Here is a 12,187-nt window from a genome sequence, read left to right as displayed (position 1 = left end):
GGAAATCTTTAAATCAGTCTTCATTATGCCTGAATACTAGGTACAGCTCAATGATGGCTGTACCTAATCATAGAATCATAGAATCATTTAGGTTGGAAAAGACCTTCAAGATCATTGAGTCCAACCATCAACCATGCCCACTAAACCATGTTCTGGAGTACGTTGTCCACGCGCTTTTTGAATACCTCCAGGGATGGTGACTCAACCACTTCCCTGGGCAGCCTATTCCAATGTCTGACAACCCTCTCACTAAAAAAAAAATTCGTAATATCTAACCTAAATCTCCCTTGCCTCAACTTGAGGCCATTTCCTCTTGTCCTATCTCCAGCCACCTGACAGAAGAAACCAACACCCACCTCACTACAACCCCCTTCAGATAGTTGTAGAGAGCTATAAGGTCTCCCCTCAGCCTCATCTTTTCTAGACTAAACAGCCCCAGTTCCCTCAGCTGCTCCTCACAGGACTTGTGCTCCAGGCCCCTCACCAACTTGGTTGCCCTTCTGTGGACATGCTCCAGCAACTCAATGTCTTTCTTGTAGTGAGGGGCCCAAAACTGAACACAGGACTCGAGGTGCGGCCTCACCAGTGCTGAGTACAGGGGAACAATCACCTCCCTGCTCCTGCTGGCCACACTATTTCTGATACAGGCCAGGATGCCGTTGGCCTTCTTGGCCACCTGGGCACACTGCTGGCTCATATTCAGCCAGCTGCTAACCAGCACCCCCAGGTCTTTCTCTGCCGGGCAGCTTTCCAGCCACTCTTCCCCAAGCCTGTAGCGCTGCATGGGGTTGCTGTGACCCAAGTGCAGGACCCAGCGCTTGGCCTTGTTGAACTTCTTCTTCCCTCATATTACTGCTTGTATGTATAAATGTATATATGTACGTGTATATATATATTGTATGCTTGTATGTGTAATGGCTAAAATACATATGTATGATTAAGATACAGCCCAATCTTGATACTCTCTGTCCTCAGAAGGGTTAATGTCCAGGATCTGAGCCTCTGCACAGGGCTGACACCGAACTACAGAAAACTAGAGATTTGTCTTTGTCAATATCAGATGTGATATTTAAACTAATTTCCCACCTTCATAATTTTTCTACCTTTGGCACAACAACTGGTAATGGCAGAAGCAGAGCACAGGATGTTGTTAAAAATCAAAAAAAGAGCTGAATTTGCCTTCTGCCCATAGTCATTGAACTAAGTATTTCCCTTTCTGCTCTGTGAATTGTTTGGAGATACCCTGAAAACAACTAAGCAAAACTTTAAATCTGACCATGCTTTAGTTATGGTAACAACATAACCCACTCTATCTGCTGGTGTCAAAATTGTCTCACTAAAATTCGTGAGAAAAAATTTTGTTGTTTTTTTTTTTTTTAGAGAGTTTTATAAGGGTCTCTTCCTGTTCTAGCTGCACTTATAGGAGACACTTTTCAATCACAAATACATGCCAGAGATTTAAGACCAGTAAGAGCACCAACAATTGCAAAGGACAGTCAAATCTGATCTTTTTTTTAGAGATACAATAGGGATTTGCAGCTCCAGAGTCCTCAGCTGTTCTGTCCTGGGAAATAAAACAACCTGCAGAGGACTTTGAATAACTCCTCCCTGCACGTTGCACATGATTTCTGAATGTGTAGGGTTTGATTCTGCAAAATTGTTAACAACAGAAATGTTTAAGGTGATGGGGGGGGGGGAGCAGGAGAAAATATGCAAGGAATAACATGTTCTGAATCATATACATTCAGGAATCACTCTGAATCCAAAGATATACAACTGCAGATGTGAATGCTGTGCTTCAGCAGGGGAAGGAAAGATGTAAGACAGCAGAAAAAAACCACCAACATACTTATTTTTCACGATGCTAAGACTATGAGGATTCAACAGCTGATACAATAGTAATTTTGCTAGCTACGCACACTACAACTTACACTATTCCTTTTCAGTCCTATAACCTTCATATTCTTCATGCACCCCCCCATAAGGAAAGGGTATCCTAGGACTTCCTCCATAAGGAAAAACTGGCAATACACAATCAGATGATCAAGTTAACTAAGTGCATAAGGTTATCCACCACTGTTCTTATTCTAGTTTTCAGTAACTCCCTAAATAAGCTATTAAAATAATGACTGTTGTGTGAACTTTTTTTTTTTTTTTTGCAGCCATTGGAATGTCTTACAAATAAATCATCATGTGGGAGTTGCAGCAAAAACCTGTGATTTTTTTTTTTTTTTTAAGATGTTGAAACTAGTCATCACAAATCATGAAACTGAAATCAGGCAACAGAGAGAAAAATGAGTTTTGACAAAACTAGAGCCATTCTGCTAAAACACTGACACTTCTGTACAGTAGCACACACTTTGAAAACTTGTGGGGTTTTTTCTTCAGCCACCTAATTTCTGCAATTTTCAGTTTGGGATTTGAGGCTTTTACAGTACACTTTACATCAGTCCCAAGATGTACTGTGAATTGACAATGTTGGTCATTGAAGCAATGACCACTCTGATTTGGGGAAAGAGAGATGGAAGTTAGTTGAAGGTGGTCAGAAAGGACCAGGCCACAGGAACAAGGGGGAAAAGTTGCAAAAACCCTAAATGGCAGCCTTCTGTAGCATTGATCTTCATATAGTGTACAGTCACAAGTTCCCAGAAGCTTTGCCTTACCATATTATTCAAAGTTAGGTGTAATTTGCTGTTAATAAGCAGACACTTCACCAGTGCATGTTCAATATTGAGGACTCACCGCTTTCAGAGGCTTTCTCAATTTTGGCTGTCAGTATTCTACTGGCATCATACGTGTATACTAACTACTCTTTCATAGATTTGTAGATCACCAAGCTGTCAAGCCTTTTAAAATCCAGTGGAATATGACCAATTAAACAGAATAATTTCCTAGTTCTTTTTGAGACAGAAAAGGAAAAGCAAATTAAGCAAAAGCAAATTTCAAGGAAAACTAGATGAAAAAGGCACAGGCAATGGACAGTAGTGATTATATTTCACGTATTTTGACAGCCAGATAACCTGAAGTCCACGCCATTTGTGTGTAATATCTCTTTCTTAGGGGTAAAAGACTACTATGGAAGAAGTACACGTACAGGATTATGTCGTGGATAACCTGGGCCAGGTGCTGCTGGGGCTGCATGATGACCCAGCCTCTACTTCTACTGCACTGAAGGGAAAGGGAGGGCAAACTTATCACTGTGGTGACCACAAAACCCCAATGACTATCTTTCTTTCATAAAACTACCTGAGAGAAACTGCCTTATCTGAAATAAGGATGTGGTAAACTTATTTCACAAGGCAGACATCACTGTAAATTAATTTCTGTTAGGCAAATTCAAAGGTTATCACTCATACAGTATGAATCATTTCATAGAAATAATGCTCTTCTGACTTTGGACTTGGGTGTTGGGAGACATCCTGACTTCAGTCTGATTTCAGCTCTGCTCTCAAACATGTTTAACTTTTATGATCTGGATTCACACGGACTTCTGGCATACTCAGATTCATCTATGCTTAAGTGACAAGCAATGTCTTATGTTGGAGAATATCTAATGTCATAATTGTAGTCTTACTGGGCAATTAAGAATTTAACAAAAATACAAACACAGTTACTGGCTGGTCAGTCCTGAGTGTGAACTGCAGTTCTTCTTGGTGAAAGTGTGAACACAGATTTACTGAAGGGTATAAGGCTGTAATTTTTTTAGTTTACTTGTTTTCCCATGCTATGATAGCATTTGAAAGATTTTCGATAGTATTAAAGGTACTCTTTAAAGCTGTAAACTTCTTTCCTTAAAACATTATGAGTTATTTCTGGTTAATGGGAGGTACTTGCAAAGCCTACTCCATAGGTCTCTAAGTTCAACAGAAAGGTTCAAATTCATTTTACTTGTATGCTCGATCATGTCCAATACGAGTAGATCTCATGGCAATCTCTGAAAACAGCTTTATTATTTTGTTTCAGTCCTGACCTAAAATGCCTTGGCTATTTTTGTTATCACTCTAGCTGGGACTGCACACCTTGGTCAAATTGCAGGGAAAAAAAAAATTATATAAGCTGTAAATGAAGATGAGAGCTAAATAAAATAGATAATTCCAACAGAAAACTATTCAGAGTATAGGACAAGAAAGAAAATTATGACACTCAAAGAGGGCATGTGTATTAAATCTCTCTCAATTCAAGAATTGCTGAAATCATTCCTTGTCTTGGTCAAGAAAGGTAAAATGCTTTTGATAAACTATTGGATATTAAATCTCTCTGATTTATTTCACTTTCAGATTCAGGAAATGCAGTAAACTATATTGACTTCAGCAAAGTATTTGATACAATGTCACATTCCAAAATTACTGATTAGGATGAAGATGATGGAGAATAATACAACAGTCTTGAGGTAGGCATAGAGAGAGCTAAGCAATGCCCTTAATGACTGAGCTGTAAAATGGCATGCTGCTATGAGAACTTTTCAAAACAGAGCCTTAGGATTGATTTTATTTGTTATGTTCATTAACATACACACACACACACACACACACACACAAAAGTAAAAGCATGCAAAGCACAGTAACTAATTCTATGGCAGAGTTTGATTAATTTAGGAAGGATTTTCTATGCTGAAGTTTTCTGGGGTAGCAGATCCCAAGACTGTCCCTTCCAGCACCATGTTGGTAAATTGAAATCTGTGTTACCAAGAGGTATCCAATTGTTTTGCTCATGTCTCAGACACTGACTGGGTATCTCCAGAGCCACACAGTGTTGGGGTGAAGAACCCAATGGGGCAGACATGCCCATGCTCCAGCCATGTCCACTGTTGTCCCTTCTAGGCAGGTGGTGGCCAATGAACCAGCAGTGGCCACCATTCCCATAGGTATAGATCTGGCTTGGTAGGTATGGACTAGCCACCGAGGATAACATTTCCAAAAGTCACTGTTAATGTTTTAATGTTTGTGGACACTTGGCAGAGGTAAGGAGGTCTGGGGCTTTGTTTGCTTGTTTCTTTTGCCATTCTGTTTTCTTGAACTTCAGCTGAACGTGTCCTCTTCCATCCTCATTGCTGTGATGAATGTGCTGTCCTTTTTTCTCAGCCCTGGTATCATGTTCAAAGGAAACAGAGTGTCTGAGACCTGCCTCATTGCTTTTTCTGAGCCTTGTCCCATATTTATCAGTGTAATAAGACAGCTGCAAGCTGCGTCCATAGAGATTTGTTTGTTTAAATAAACATGCCAGGTGATTTATTTAAGAGTTTTCATATCAGGTTCACCTGACAGAACATTGCTGTAATAATTTGCAATTTGTTTCCATATATTTGTTCTTTTTAGCACATCCTGATAACAGAAGACCGCTAATAAATAGGAGATGAACTATATTAATCCTTTCTGCCATTTATAGAAATGTTTTTTTCCCCTCCATATTTTGACTCACTCCTTAGCCATATCATTATTTGCTGAGTTATAACAATGTGGAAAAAAAGTCTTTTTAGAAGTAGTAGTGATATTCTATTTTTTTCTCACAGGGACACCAAACATCTGGCTTCAAAGATAATGGCAATAATAATTATTTGCATCATAGCCCAAGCTAACTTGATAGCTGAAAGCTGCTGTCATTATCTCTCAGCCTCCTAACCTGTCCCCAGCGAGACAACAATGTATGAAATGTTCTGCCATTTCCCTCTGTGAAACTAAACTTTATGAAATGCATGTGACCTGACACTGAAGAAAATTGGCTTTAAGGTTGCCTGTTGTGTTTGTTTTACGTATGTAAATGAATCGCGGAGGCTGAATCTAAATAAATAAATAAAAGCAAATATTTAAATGTTGTTTCTCAAAAGAGAAGTGCAAACTCATAATAAATTCCCCTAACAGACCGTCAGCTGCTCAGAGGCACTGCCTACAGAGGGAAATTGTTACCTCAGAAGAACAGAGGTAATAATGAGTCAAGTTGTTCTTACTCATTATCATGAGAAGGATCCGCAGGGTGAACAACTCAGATATGCAGTTTATCCAAGTCATGGTTCTACTGCTTTTATTAATATGATCAAACATAAGACCTTTACTTGGTGGTAGTTGGACCAGTGCTACTTCCCAATGTAGAGCATGCAGCTGCAAGAAAGAGCTGCTACTAGACATCCTCGTACCCTGCTCACATGGCAGTGTCCTTTTGGGCTCCACTGACCCCTCTGAGCAGCTTTCATCCTGTGCCAGCCTGCACCTGGGGCTGGGAGCTGCATATGGTTACAGAGGACTGAGGGAGGGAAGAGATGCTTCAAAGCTTCCCTCCCTCTCTGCCTATTTTCCTCCAAGCTCTGTGGTGCTCCTTCTCCAATTTCTGTGAAAAGGTGAGGAAGTCAAGCAGGTTAGAAAACATCAAAAAGTCTGATTTCCAAACTCTGCTGTTTTAGTGGTGCATTTGTGTAAGTTATATTATATTCATCTAGAAAAGGTTATATAGGCAGGAAATGGAAGTGATAAGATCCAGATGGGACAAACAACAATTTTCATATTGTCTCCTGACCTTTCAGTTGCCTTCCTGAAAAATTCCAGTCCTGATACAGCACTCTGTCAAACAGCTACCAAAACCCATACAGAATGTAAGTTTTGTGAGTTCCACCATCAAAAAGCTACTGCCTTCATTTTTTTAGACTGATGCTGGCTGTCCCTCCTTTAAATTCTGCAGGACTGCTTCATCAACATGGCAATCACATGCACACATATTGGTGCCTCTGTGTTGTGTGTGTGTGTGTGTGTGTATACTGTCTCCAAGTGGTATTTTTTAAACAAAAATATCTTGAACTGGCTGACATGGATTATTTTGCTTTGTAAAAGGAGCAATTTGGCATGGACAAAAGCTACATTTCCCCATGCTGTTATCAACAATAAATAGCTCCATTGCTACCAAGGCTTTCACATTGTCAGCTGTTATAACACCAGTGTACATATCCAGTGCAAGCATTCTGTCAGACTTCTTATTATATACATCCATGCTCAGGTATATCTCAGCTATATCTCTCAGTACTCCCTTATTTCCGACACAGATTTATCTCTGTCCCCTCAGAACTGTCGTTTGCTTCCTTTTATTACTGTGAAATATTTGCAGGGTGATAGCTGAATCATAAAATACAGGTCAGGGAACAGTACCCTGTGTTCATGACATGCAAATCCAGTTCCTCCCCTTTCCCATCCTTTTTAGCTTTGTGGATTTACAATGTCTTGTTTTCCTTTCTCTGGGTCATTGTGTTATGTGCTGTTTCTCATATTTAGAGCTTGGCAGGCTGAGAAATGTGATCTTGGTTCTAGCAACAGACTGCAGAGTCTTGGCACAATTGCCTGTGCAGATGCAAATATACTGAAAGTGCTCGTTATCTGAGAAACCCTTAGCTCTTCAAAAGCAAATGAACCTCTTTTTTCTCCCCTTCTTCCCATTGCACTATGCTTCCATTTAAAAATAAGGCAAGAATACCATTTTAGAAATACCTACTATGCTTTACAACAATACAGAAAGCTCACAGCCTTTGATTCCACCCCTAAACATCCTATAAACCTTAGACAATCTCTGAATTCTCTTCCCCTGCATCCCTGAATGCATCCTGTGCCCCTAGGCAGTTATGCCCCTCAGTCTGTGAGATATGACTCGCCGCAATGGGTACCACCCAGCCTATGGGGCAGATGGTCTTCCAGTACAGCCAGGTCAGGGACTGGGTGACTGGGGTTCATCCCATCCCTCCCCGCCCTGCCTTGTGCCCCTGTGCTCCTTAGCGTGTGTGGAGATCACCCTTTTATCACATAAACTTACAATGGTTGAAAACAATACCCAAGTTTGGAGGGTTTTTTTGGTGCATTGTCCTGAAAATATTAATGAAGGTATTTTGCATAAACAACACTTCATTTCAGACAAATGATGAACCCCATTTGGAATTGAAGAGCTGAAAAAAATTTAATTCACCAACCAGAATATAAATAATATCAAGGCTGACTAGGAGTGAGAGGACTGACAATATGAGGGATGGGTGATGCTGTTTTCATGGTCCTGTGCTCTACTAAATAGAGCAAAGAAGTATCCAGCCATGAACCAGAGAACAGAGCAGGAGCAGAGAGCTTAGGAGGGCGAAACAAAACTTCTGTAGATCTTATTTTTACAGTATAATGCAGAGAGGAAACTGAGGCTAAAATGCTCTTAATGCCTCTAGGGCGCGACTAAGATTTTTGAATCCACTGTGATTTTTCAAGTGCAAGTTGAACTGAACTGAAAGTATGCTAATCAGGTGAGGAAGAATGAAGCTCAGAATAGGGACCATACTCAAAATTTGGTCTGCTGACCACCTTTGTCATAACTGCTGATACTATCTAAGTCACATCAGTGTTTTAGTGACACTAGAGGAAATAGGACATACTGTGAATGTTCTTCTTGCCTTAACTTCTTATTTTGTTCTCCATCTAAGATGATCAAAGAGGAAAAGGAAACAGCAGTTAGGAACTAAAAATAGCGTTAGCAACATTAGACTTTCTGCCAGAAATAGATCTTTGGGAGTAAGACTTCAGGTATTGGGCCAGATATTCCATTTCAAAGTATCTGACATGTAATGAACTCAACAAAAAGAAGTTCTTTGAGAAAAATGAGGATCAATGTGACAGCACTGTTGTGCATCCTGGTTCCCAAGCAATTTGAGTCTGGGGATGATTTTCCTAGCCTTTGGCATGCACAAAAATAAGTGTGTCTTCTAAGGATAAAAGTTGACAGCTGTTTATGATGAAGCAGAAGGCTCTTTGCTTCAAGCTTACCAGGAGACCTCCCTGAGTTAAAAAATTTTTCTACTGGCTCAAGGGTAGATTTATAGGCACCAGATGCAGAAAAACGGTAAGTGACCATTTTTTCCCTGCAGGAGTTCCCACAAAGCTAAACAGTCAAGACCAAACAGGGCCTCAGCACACATAAATGCAGTGCTGGTGAAGCATGACATAATTTTTAAAATGAAATGCATCCAGGCACATGCAGAGACCCATTCATAGAAATGACACTGCACATGCTGTCATCTGCATGACTATAGCTGAACAAATAAGTGGCCACAGGTCTAGGGGAGCAGTGGTCAGTTTATTTTCTAGGTTTTCTTACCCACATCCAAACTCCTGAGGGAACTTCAGGGCCACTAATGGAGTCCAGAACTGTGCAGGAGGGACTTCTGCCAAAGTGACACATTAAAGCTGCAGAGGTATCTAACAACACTTATTTTCTAACTATACTTTTCTTTACTATTTGCTAAACTAAACAGTATGTTCTACTAGTGACTACAGGGTAAGCAGAAAGATGCCAATGAGATCAGAAGACCATAACTAGAACTGTAATTATCTATAGGAGAAGAGTAGGAAAGATCAAAGTAGGAGGAATTTGTTGGACAAAATTTGTGAATGATCTGCAGAAAAAATGACCTACAAAAGCCTGCCATGCACCACATAATGCAATCAAGAAAAAAATATAAAAATCTCAGCCCACCAGTCTGACAGAGGCTGGGAGGCAAACTCCTTCCTCTCTTCTCAAGCTTTTTTGGTGATTCCAACATGAGGGCTACTTACATACCACAAGCTTTGTTTTGTTTTCCTTGATTCTGTTACATACTCTCTTCCACAAAATTTTCAAACTCAGGAGATTTTTTTTTTAATAATTTCCTTAACAAAAAGAAAAGGAAAGGAATAAAATGTAAATTAAAAAAAATACTAGTTGTTGAATGTTGTCAAACTCAACTGAACTCCTTGGAACAATGGAGAGTTAGCATCATTTAAGGGACTGACCAGCTTGATCTTGAACTCCCATTGTCCATCTGAACATTTGCTTTCAAGAAGATCCATGAAGTGCATTTAAAGTGTCTGTGCAATAGGAGTCATTGGTCTTCCCTGTGAAAATTATGGGGACTGTAAATTTGTCAGCTGGGATTAAAGGGATTTTATTTAGAGATGAAATCACTTTCGGAAATACATTTGGCAACGTGCATTTTGATAAGGCTAACTGATGAAAGGGTAACTCTTCCAGAAATGCCTACAGTGAATTTCAATAGGACTTCAGTTCCTGTGTCAGTTTTGAAATGAGGACAGTGGTTGCAAAGTTACTTGGGTACTTTTGGGCTTTAACCAAGACCTTGTTTTATACCTCATTCAAAAGCTAATGGTCCTAAACACAGTCCTCTTGGAAACAGTTCAAGGCATGCCATGCAATTGTGCTTGTAGGTGAACTTTATTTGTTGGCATTTGATTTGTGTGGGAGGGCAACTCTGTTCAGTGGTCTGCTGGATGCCAGATCTGTCGTTCTTAAAAATACGGTGCCTGGTTTTAGGTCTGGATGGGATCTCTAATTATTGCAGGTTTTGGGATCTGCAATTACTGTAGTGTTGGGATCTCTAATTACTTCAGTGTCGGGATCTCTAACTAGTGTTCTTAACAGTGTCTTTCAAATATTTGTTATTTCAGCCAGAGAAGGTGCCCCTGGATTCAGTATAACTCTGACTTTCTAATAAATCATTCACTGTTAGCATCAAGCTAATAGAATCATTTTTTTTTCTCTTTTAGGAAATTTGAGACAGAGGGTAAGCTGTGGTTTAAAAGTCAAGTTATATGTTTCATACAAAAGTTACTATGTTGTTATACTATTTATCCACTCTAGCTGAATATTAATAAAATTGTTAGTAAAACAACTTTGGCTTTGTGTTTTTATTGCTTTTGTCCCTTTTCTTCTAACAAACCCCCTGGCTATTTTTCAATTCAAACTGTATTTGAAGTGGTGTATCCAAGGGATCACTTTTCAGAGAAGACCATAGCGATGTAGCCAGGCAAATGTACAAGTCAAATAGTCAAGGTAAAGCTCAGAAATACCTGCTGTGCAGAGGGCAAAATTAACCTTTATCTAAATAAAGAATTGCACCTCTGGAATTCTAAGGAAAACCCAACCAACAAAGAAAAAACAAATCAAAGCAGGGGCAGCAGCTTTTCTTCTTTTAGTTTTACACTAGTGGTTTGTTCAGCAACTCTGTGAAGTCAAAGCCAATCCTAACGATTTCACTCAAGATACCTCCTTTGATGGACTTTGCAACTGAATACACCAATCATTCATGGAAAGGAGTATCTTGGGAAGAAAATCTATGCTTAATTTACAGCATTCTTCCTTTCCTTCTTTAGGAAGAACATCATGAATTCCCAAGGACAGAATGAGGATTTCTTTTTCCCTATTTAATGCAATTAACTGCTAGCTTTACACTGCATTTGGTGAATATCTGGGTGTCCATATCATCCAGCCATAGCTCATCCCAAAGGGACATTCTGTTTCATTGCTGAAAGCTTTCAGTCCTCCTTTTCCCCAGGCTAACATGGCTTTCCCCTAAGTATAGCTATACTCCTGCACTGTGCTGGCATTTCTGCTTAAGTGTGTACTTCTTCCTGCTATGCTTACTCAGCCACTCCAGAAAAACTATCATAGAATCGTTTAGGTTGGAAAACACCTTCAAGATCATTGAGTCCAACCATCAACTATGCCCACTAAACCATGTTCTGGAGTACATTGTCTACGCACTTTTTGAATACCTCCAGGGATGGTGACTCAACCACTTCCCTGGGCAGCCTGTTCCAATGTCTGACAACCCTCTCACTAAAAAATTTTTTCCTAATATCTAACATAAACCTCCCTTGCCTCAACTTGAGGCCATTTCCTCTCGTCCTACCTCCAGCCACCTGACAGAAGAGACCAACACCCACCTCACTACTACCCCCCTCAGGTAGTTGCAGAGAGCGATAAGGTCTCTGCTCAGCCTCCTTTTCTCTAGACTAAACAGCCCCAGCTCCTTCAGGCCCCTCACCAACTTGGTTGCCCTTCTCTGGACACGCTCCAGCAGCTCAATGTCTGTCTTGTAGTGAGGGGCCCAAAACTGAACACAGGACTCGAGGTGCGGCCTCACCAGTGCCGAGTACAGGGGAACAATCACCTCCCTGCTCCTGCTGGCCACACTATTTCTGATACAGGCCAGGATGCCCTGGCCTTCTTTTCCATGGAGAAAGCAGAGCTACCCAGGCAAAGTATCCCCTCATGAGACTGTGGTTTGAGACTAAAACAGGCTAAGGCTAATTTTCACCATACAAAGACTGTAGATTGCAACTAAGTCAACTTTTGTCCATGTACCACATTTATTTTTCTTTTAGCCTATATATTTGTTTCCATA

Source organism: Haliaeetus leucocephalus, unplaced genomic scaffold, assembly GCF_000737465.1.
Source record: "Haliaeetus leucocephalus isolate CR32 unplaced genomic scaffold, Haliaeetus_leucocephalus-4.0 Scaffold730, whole genome shotgun sequence".
Taxonomy (NCBI): domain Eukaryota; kingdom Metazoa; phylum Chordata; class Aves; order Accipitriformes; family Accipitridae; genus Haliaeetus; species Haliaeetus leucocephalus.
The sequence above is the reverse complement of the archived record's forward strand: the minus strand, read 5'-3'. Positions refer to the sequence as shown.